This window comes from Megascapheus bottae, chromosome 2, assembly GCF_031878675.1.
Source record: "Megascapheus bottae isolate mThoBot1 chromosome 2, mThoBot2.hap1, whole genome shotgun sequence".
Taxonomy (NCBI): Eukaryota; Metazoa; Chordata; class Mammalia; order Rodentia; family Geomyidae; genus Megascapheus; species Megascapheus bottae.
The window spans coordinates 12654238-12662076 of record NC_143510.1 but is presented as its reverse complement, the minus strand read 5'-3'; positions in this window follow the sequence as shown (position 1 = coordinate 12662076).

The following is a 7839-nucleotide window of genomic DNA, read 5'->3' as shown; positions in this document are numbered from 1 at the left end:
CCTGAACTCTTCAGCTCAAGACTAGCACTCTACCACTTGAGCCACAGCCACTTCCAGTTTTCTGGTGGTTAACTGGAGATTACAGTTCCACAGATTTTCCTGCCTGTGCTGGCTTTGAGCTGTGATCCCCAGATCTCAGTTTCCTGAGTAGCTAGAATTATAGGCATGAGCCACTGGCATCTGGCTAATACTTAGTTCTTATCTAAGGGATCTCCTAAAGACATCTTTGCAAAGGTGGTTTGTCATCAAAAGGAATACAACACAATCTAATATTGAAACTATGAATTATCTCAAGCTAATAGTGTATACAATGTACAGAACAATCAAATATTGCTGTATTTCCCTTGCAAATGAAAAATGTCAGTTTAAGCTGGGCGCAGTGGCTCATGGATGTAATCCTAGTCAGGAGGCTGAGATTTGAGGATCGCAGTTCAAAACCAGCCCAGGCACTAAAGACTGTGAGACTCTTATCTCTAATTAACCACTAGAAAACCAGAAGTGGCACTGTGGCTCCAGGGGTAGGGTGATAGCCTTGAGCTGAAGAGCTGAGGGACAGCACTCAGGCCCAAGGTTCAAGCCCTATGACCAACAAAAGAAAAGAAAAGAAAGAAAGAGAGAATAAAAGAGAGAAAGAAAGAAAGAAAGGAAATAAGCATTTTACAGACTTATCTTCTTCTGCTGGCTTTGAACACCTGTTTACAAATCTGTCTTCTGAATAGCTAGGATTTGAGTCATCAGTGCCTGACTATATGACTGTCTTTAGTGTTTTTTGTTTGTTTGTTTGTTTGTTGTTGTTGCTGTTTACTTGTTTGGTTTTATGCCAGTACAAGGGCTTAAACTTGGGGTCTTATGTAGTTTGAATTTTTCATTAAAGGTTGATGTTTTACCACTTGAGCTACAATTCCACCTTTTTAATTGGAAATAAAAGTTACATAGACCTTTTTATTGCCTGGAATGGCTTTGTACAAAATCTGCACATTTCAGTCTCCTGAGTAGCTAGAATTATAGGAGTAAGCCACAGGCGGCTCTGTAGTTCTAAGTTATACTAACTATAGTTCAGTTGTGTAGTAGCCATATCCACACAGCATACCACACAAACACTGCTGGCATCACAGAATATTCTATCATTCTATTATGGCTCAAACTCATAATCCTTGCTACTTGGGACATAGAAATGGGAGCTAGTGATTGAAGGCCAGCCTGGGCCCTAAAATATGAAATTCCCATCTGAATCAAGAAGAAACATGAGGGCAGGGGGAAGAAGCACACATTAGAATTGCAGTTCAAGTTGGCTTGGATATAAAACCAGATTCTATCTTTTTTTTTTTTTTTTGCCAGTCCTGGGCTTGAGCTCAGGGCCTGAGCCCTGTCCTTGGACTTTCTCAAGGCTAGCACTCTACCACTTGAGCCTCAGCACCCTTTCCGGCTTTTGTCTATGTATGTGGTATCAAGGAATCGAACCCGGGTCTTCGTGCATGCTAGGCAAGCACTTTAACCACTAGGCCAAACTCCCAGCCCCACCAGATTCTATCTTGAAAACAATCAACACTAAAAGGATCTGGCAGAGTGCTTGGGTCTGGCAACATGCCCTGGGTTTAAACTCTCTTACCTAGATAGACAGATTGGTAAATAATGAAGTTCTATAGCACGTCCTAATCTTTCTAGTCATTATAACCACATAAAAGAAGCTACAATTGTGTTTTAACATTAATTATGGGGTAAAATAAAAGTATCGTTAGGGTTCCTAGAATCAGGAACAAAAGTTATGGCCCTCCAGATAAACACTTTGTTATTGCTTATTACTCTTCCTTCTGTGTTCTTAGCACTTTTCCAGCTTCAAAGGGACTTCTCTGACCAACATATACTTAATAAAATACCTATCTCTGCTCTCAAGATCAAAGAAACTGAAACACGGAAGCTGCAGAGGCAGGTTCTAAAAATGGACAGTGTTTCTAAGACAGGGACTCTCTTGTCAGCAATTACAAAAGTAGTTTCAGCTTCTATACTTCTCTCAGAATTGTCCTAGAAGAATCTTAGTGAGGAGCCTGCTTTCTTCTTGCACTCTACTCGAATATCTTATTTTTTCTGGATCACAAGTAGGTTTTCCCCTTGTGTAAATACGTAGTTCTACACTCATCACTAATCTTTCATTTGTTTTATCCAATTATTCAATTTAAAATATTGCTTTAACACTCATTGCTATTCAGGAGGCAGAGATCTGAGATCTCAGTTCAAAGCCAGCCTGGGCCAAAAAAAAGTTCACCGAACAATCTTCATGTAACCATCAAAACCCCAGAAGTTAAAGTGCCAGAGTGCCAGACGAGTGAAAAAGCTAAGAAATAGCTCCCTGACCCTAAGTTCAAACTCCACTATTGGCGTGTGTGGGCGCACGTGCACATGTGCACATATACACACACTGCTTTAGTGTACATTTTATTTATCTGTTAAAAGATCACTTTCCCTTTTACTTCACTTTCATGTCTTATCTATGAGTCACTCAGTAGCTAGAGATACTGGATACTGGAGTCCCAGGAAGAATTAATTGGCCTATAATCTCCAATTCTAGATTTTGCTTTTAGAGAAAGACGCTGACTTCTCCAAAGGTGAGTGTAAGAACCCAGGAAAGGGTCAGGAATTTGGCTTAGTGGTAGAGTGCTTGCCTAGCATATCTCGGGTTCGATTCCTTGGTATCACACATGTAGAAAAAAAGCTAGAAATGGTATTGTAGTGCAAGTGGCAGACCAGTAGTCTTGAGAAAGCCCAAGAACAGCGTTCAGGCCCTGAGTTCAAAACCCAGGACTGACAAAAACAAAACAAAACAGGAAAGTATAAAAGCCAAGTGCAATTAACATACATATATCCCACATTCTATCCCTCCCTATCCCCAAACTAGATTCAAACTCTTAGACTCAAACAGTCTCTTGCCTCAGTTTCCCAAGTAGCTATAACTACTACCATGTATCAACCTGCTTGGCCTCTCCCTTCCTACAGTTTCCACACAAAATATAGTTTTGCCTTTCCTATCCATGTCACAGAGGGGTTCTGTAATCAAATGAGTGCAGATATGAACATGTTTTAATTATGATTTTTTTTTGTGGTAGTGGAGTTTGAATTCAGGGCTCATGCTTGCTTGGCTGCAACTCTATTACTTTAAGCAGGTCTCCAGTCAAGCATTTTGCTGGTTATTATGTAGTAGAACTCACTATCTAGCCCAGGCTGGCTCAAATAGATGACTTTTATGCCTCAGTCTCTCAGCTGCTGGGATACCAGGTATATGCCACTAGGCCTGGCTAAGATTGAATGAACATCAGGTAGGATGGCAAGATGGGTAAAAATCACAAAAGTGCAGATCTCAGATTCTATGCATAAACACAGTGCAACGAACAAAATCTACTCTAACCTTAGAGTGAGTGTTTGAACATCTGTGTGCTCATCTGGCACGAAGACACCAGGCACCAGTGGCTCACGCCTCTGATCCTAGCTACATAGGAGGCTGAGATCTGAGGATCATGGTTCAAAGACAGCCTAGTCGGGAAAGTCCATGAGACTCACATTTCCAATTAACTAGTAAAAAAGGCCAGAATGTAAATATGGCTCACCAGGTAAAGCCTCAGCCTGTAACAATAAAAAAAAAAAACTGTAGAACAGCTACTAGGCCATGAATTCAAGCTCTATCACTGGCACATTAATAAGTAAACTGCTGGGTGCCATTGGCTTATGCTAGTAATCCTAGCTACTCAGGGGGCTAAGATCTGAATGTTGAGGTTTAAAGCCAGCCTAGGCAAGAAAGAAAATCCATCTCTCTCTCTCTCTCTCTCTCTCTCTCTCTCTCTCTCTCTCTCTCTCTCTCTCTCTCTCTCTCTCTCTCTCTCTCTCTCTCTCTCTCTCTCTTCTTCAGTTTCCCATAGCTTCCCTGGCAGCACAATTTGGACTATGACTTGTGAAAACCGAGGTGTAGTTCAGGCTCCGAAAATACAGGGCAGGAGAGCTGGTAAAGCTGGCACTATTACTTTGCTTACTGCTAAACCCTCCTGGTTATGCTTGGTAGTGTAGTAATCTGGCAAGCTGAGCTGCAAAACGCTGGTTTTGTTTTTGTAAAATGCTTAACCTGTTGGACCACCTGTGTGGTTATGATCACCTGTGTGTGGTTTCATCTTTGTGGTTGATTAGGAACATGATAAGGTGATGTCACAGAGTGACTACCACTTGTGGCTGGATGTGATCCCCTGCGTGCAGTGTTTACCTTTAAAAGCCCAGCCCCACTGAAGCCCCAGGCTGCTCTTTATCAGCCTGAAGGTGGAGAGGAGCTTCTGCACTGCTAGTAAAATAACTCCTAGCTGGGTTCACTGAGTGCTGACTTTATTACTCCGGGGGGGGGGGTTCATGCCCACCCCCGGAAAAGGCTGGGATATCACAGGTAGCTGTGAAGAACAAAGACAGAATCCTCACCTAGAGACAGGTTAAAGGGATCCAATGCAATTAAGCATTATGAATCACTGTTAAAATAGTATTTAACCACCATTAATAGTAAACCTTTATTAGAACTTGCCTTTTCATGTTTAGTAGCACATATTAACTGTCTGATAATAAAACTAATAAGTAATGGATAATAAGAGCTAATTGTATGTAATAATATGCTAAGAAATAACAGCATTTATTAGTTGTACTAATATATATAGCTGCAAGGAGGGTTGTCACTGTGGCATTCCCACAAATACATACAAATCATTTCAATCAACCTCACCCCCTTTCACCCTACCATCTCCCTTTGCCTCCTACTCCAAACAATTTCAGCAGGTTTCATTGTTCTATTTTTCATACACACAATCAACCTCAAACTTACTCTACCTCATTCACCTTCCTCATTAGCTCAACCTCCTCCGACCAATACACACTCCCACAATAAACCTAGTTCTCTCTTTACATCCCCCTAACTCTCCCTACTGATTAGCAGATTTCATTGAAGTGCTTTATGCTGTTTTCATATACAGCTGCAATGTATTTCCAACATATTCACCTGGTTTTTTTTTTTTTTTTTTTGCCAATCCTGGGCTTGAGCTCAGGGCCTGAGCATTATCCTTGGGCTTTTTCAAGGCTAGAACTCTACCACTTGAGCCACAGCATCATTTCTGGCTTTTTTCCTATGTATGTGGTACCGAGGAATTGAACCCAGGGCTTCGTGCATGCTAGGCAAGAACTCTACCACTAGGCCAAACTCCTGGCCCCCTCTGTCTTTTTTTTTTTTTTTAAATGTTGTCAGTTGGGCTTGAACTCAGGGCCTGGGCCCTGTCCCTGAGCTCTTTTATGTTCAAGGCTAGCACTCTACCATTTGAGCCACAGCATCACTTCAAGACTTTTCTGTTAATGTGGTACTGAGGAATCGAACCTATGGCTTCATGCATGCTAGGCAGGCACTCTACCACTAAGCCGTATTCCCAGCCCCAGGGCTGACTTTGAACAGTGATCCTCAGATCTCAGCCTACTGAGTAGCTAGGATAACTGGGATGAGCCACCAGCGCCCAGTTACCTCCATCTTTCTGTTAGATCTGCCCTGGAAAATGGCCGTTTTCTCCTTGCCAGTCTACACATGGACTTGCCCCTCCCCCTTTGTGTTCTATGCAGACAACAGGCATCTTCCCTAGAAGTCCATCCCCCAGCACCTGCGTTAAGCCACACACCTGGTGGCAGTTACTTCCTCTTTCTCTGAGGACACCCCATTATGCCTCCTTCAGACAGTGGGAGGTTCCCAGACTCTGAGGTTACATGTACATCCTCCTCTTCCCTTCTTACCCCTTCTTCCCTTCCCTTCCTCTCTCCTCACACCTCCATCTGGTGTGGGCCAACAATATGCTCTACCCCTAATAAACTCTTTTCTGCCTGAGCTGTATGGCTGTTTCCTTTCGACTAAATCTTTACACTTTCTCTCTCCCTTTTCCCTACTCTTCCTAAGCAATCCCTTAGACGCATGTTCCATGTAGTCTCTTTCACTATGTACATATATGCATTCTATATACATCTGTATATATATCTAAGTATGTCTCTATATTCTATGCATGTCATATGTACACACACACACACACACAGCCTGGGCCCATCACTGTCCTGGAGCTTTTGTGCTTAAGGCTAGCAATTTACCACTTGAGCCGCAGCTCCACTTTCAGCTTTTTGGTGGTTAATTGGAGATAAGATTCTCATGTAGGGGCTGGGGACATCGGTGGCTCATGACTGTAATACTAGCTACTCAGGATGCTGAGGCCTGAGGATCAAGGTTCAAAGCCAGCCCTCACACAAAAGGACCTGAGACTTATCTCTAATTAACCTCAAGAAAAACAGGAAGTAGGGCTTGGTTCAAGGGTAGTGCAGCAGCCTTGAGCTGAGGAGCTCAGGGACAGTGCCCAGGCCGAGTTTAAGCCCCATGACACACACACACACAAAAGATTGGCCTAGTGGTAGAGTGCTTGCCTAGCACAAACACCCAGGTTCAATTCCTTGGTACCACATACATAGAAAAAAGTTGGAAGTGGTGCTGTGGCTCAAGTGGTAAAGCTCTATTCTTGAGGGAAAAAAAAAAAACCCAAGGGCAATGCTCAGGCCCTGAGTTCAAGCCCCAGGACTAGCAAAATAAATAAATAAATAAAAATTCTCATATACTTTCCTGCTCAGGTTGGTCCTAAGTTCAAGCTCTAGTCCCAGCACAAAACAAAATCACCTTTCTTCCACAGTCTTATATACCTGTGATCTATATTAGTAAATAATGTGGCTGAACTAGTAACAAGCAGATAAAAAAAAAAAAGAGAGAGAAGAGTCAGGAGATGACAGGATGTTGAAAAAAAAAAAAAAAAAAAGAACCTTAAAGAATCAGAAAAAGGCCAGGAGTTTGGCCTAGTGGTAGAGTGCTTGCCTAGCATGCATGAAGACCGGGGTTTGATTCCTCAGTACCACATACACAGAAAAAAAGCTGGAAGTGGTGCTGAGGCTCAAGTGGTAGAGTGCTAAGCCTTGAGAAAGTCCAAGGAGAGTGCTTAGGCCCTGAGCTCAAGCCCAGGACTGGCAAAAAAAAAAAAAAAAAAAAAAGAATCAGTAAAAAAGAGAAGAACCCAAGCCATGAGGTCCTAGGCCTCACATCTGTAACATGAGCCATGTCAAGGACAGGATATCTACAACATTGCCTGCAACACTAGTTGTAGCAGGACTATATTTCTCAGCACCTAAGGCTTATAGGAGAGCTGTAATACTACAGACACCACTGAACTGCTGCTGGAAGTTGAGCATTTTAATAACATATAAATACTTGCGTTGCTGGTAGTTAAAGCCCAGAGTAATATGACTCCAACACAAATACTTAGAGCAATCATTCACTCCCCCCCCAGGAAAAAGAGAAAGAGAGAGAGAGAGAGAGAGAGAGAGAGAGAGAGAGAGAGAGAGAGAGAGAGAGAGAGAGAGAGAGAGAGAATGCGTATGTGTGTGTCTTCGCCTCCCTTCTCCCTCATCTTCACTTAAGTTTTCTTTCTCCCCACATACATAGTATAACCACTGGGTATACACTACTTTCTTTCTTTTCTTTTCTTTTTTTTTGTAAGCTTGAGCTTAGTGTCTGAACTCTGTCCCTGAGCTTTGGAGTCATAGATCCCTGTGTCTCAGGAGATGTTTCTAGTGTGCCACTTGAGCTCCTAGGCCTTAAACATTCAAAGACTGGGACAACCAGCACTAAAAGAATTTCTCACCTATCTATGATTACCACACCAATAGTTAACAATCTGAATTCTTCAGGAAAAGGCAACTTTCCAGAATTACTTCACAGCCATACTTTAAAAAGTGAAATTGTTTCTATTCTTAACA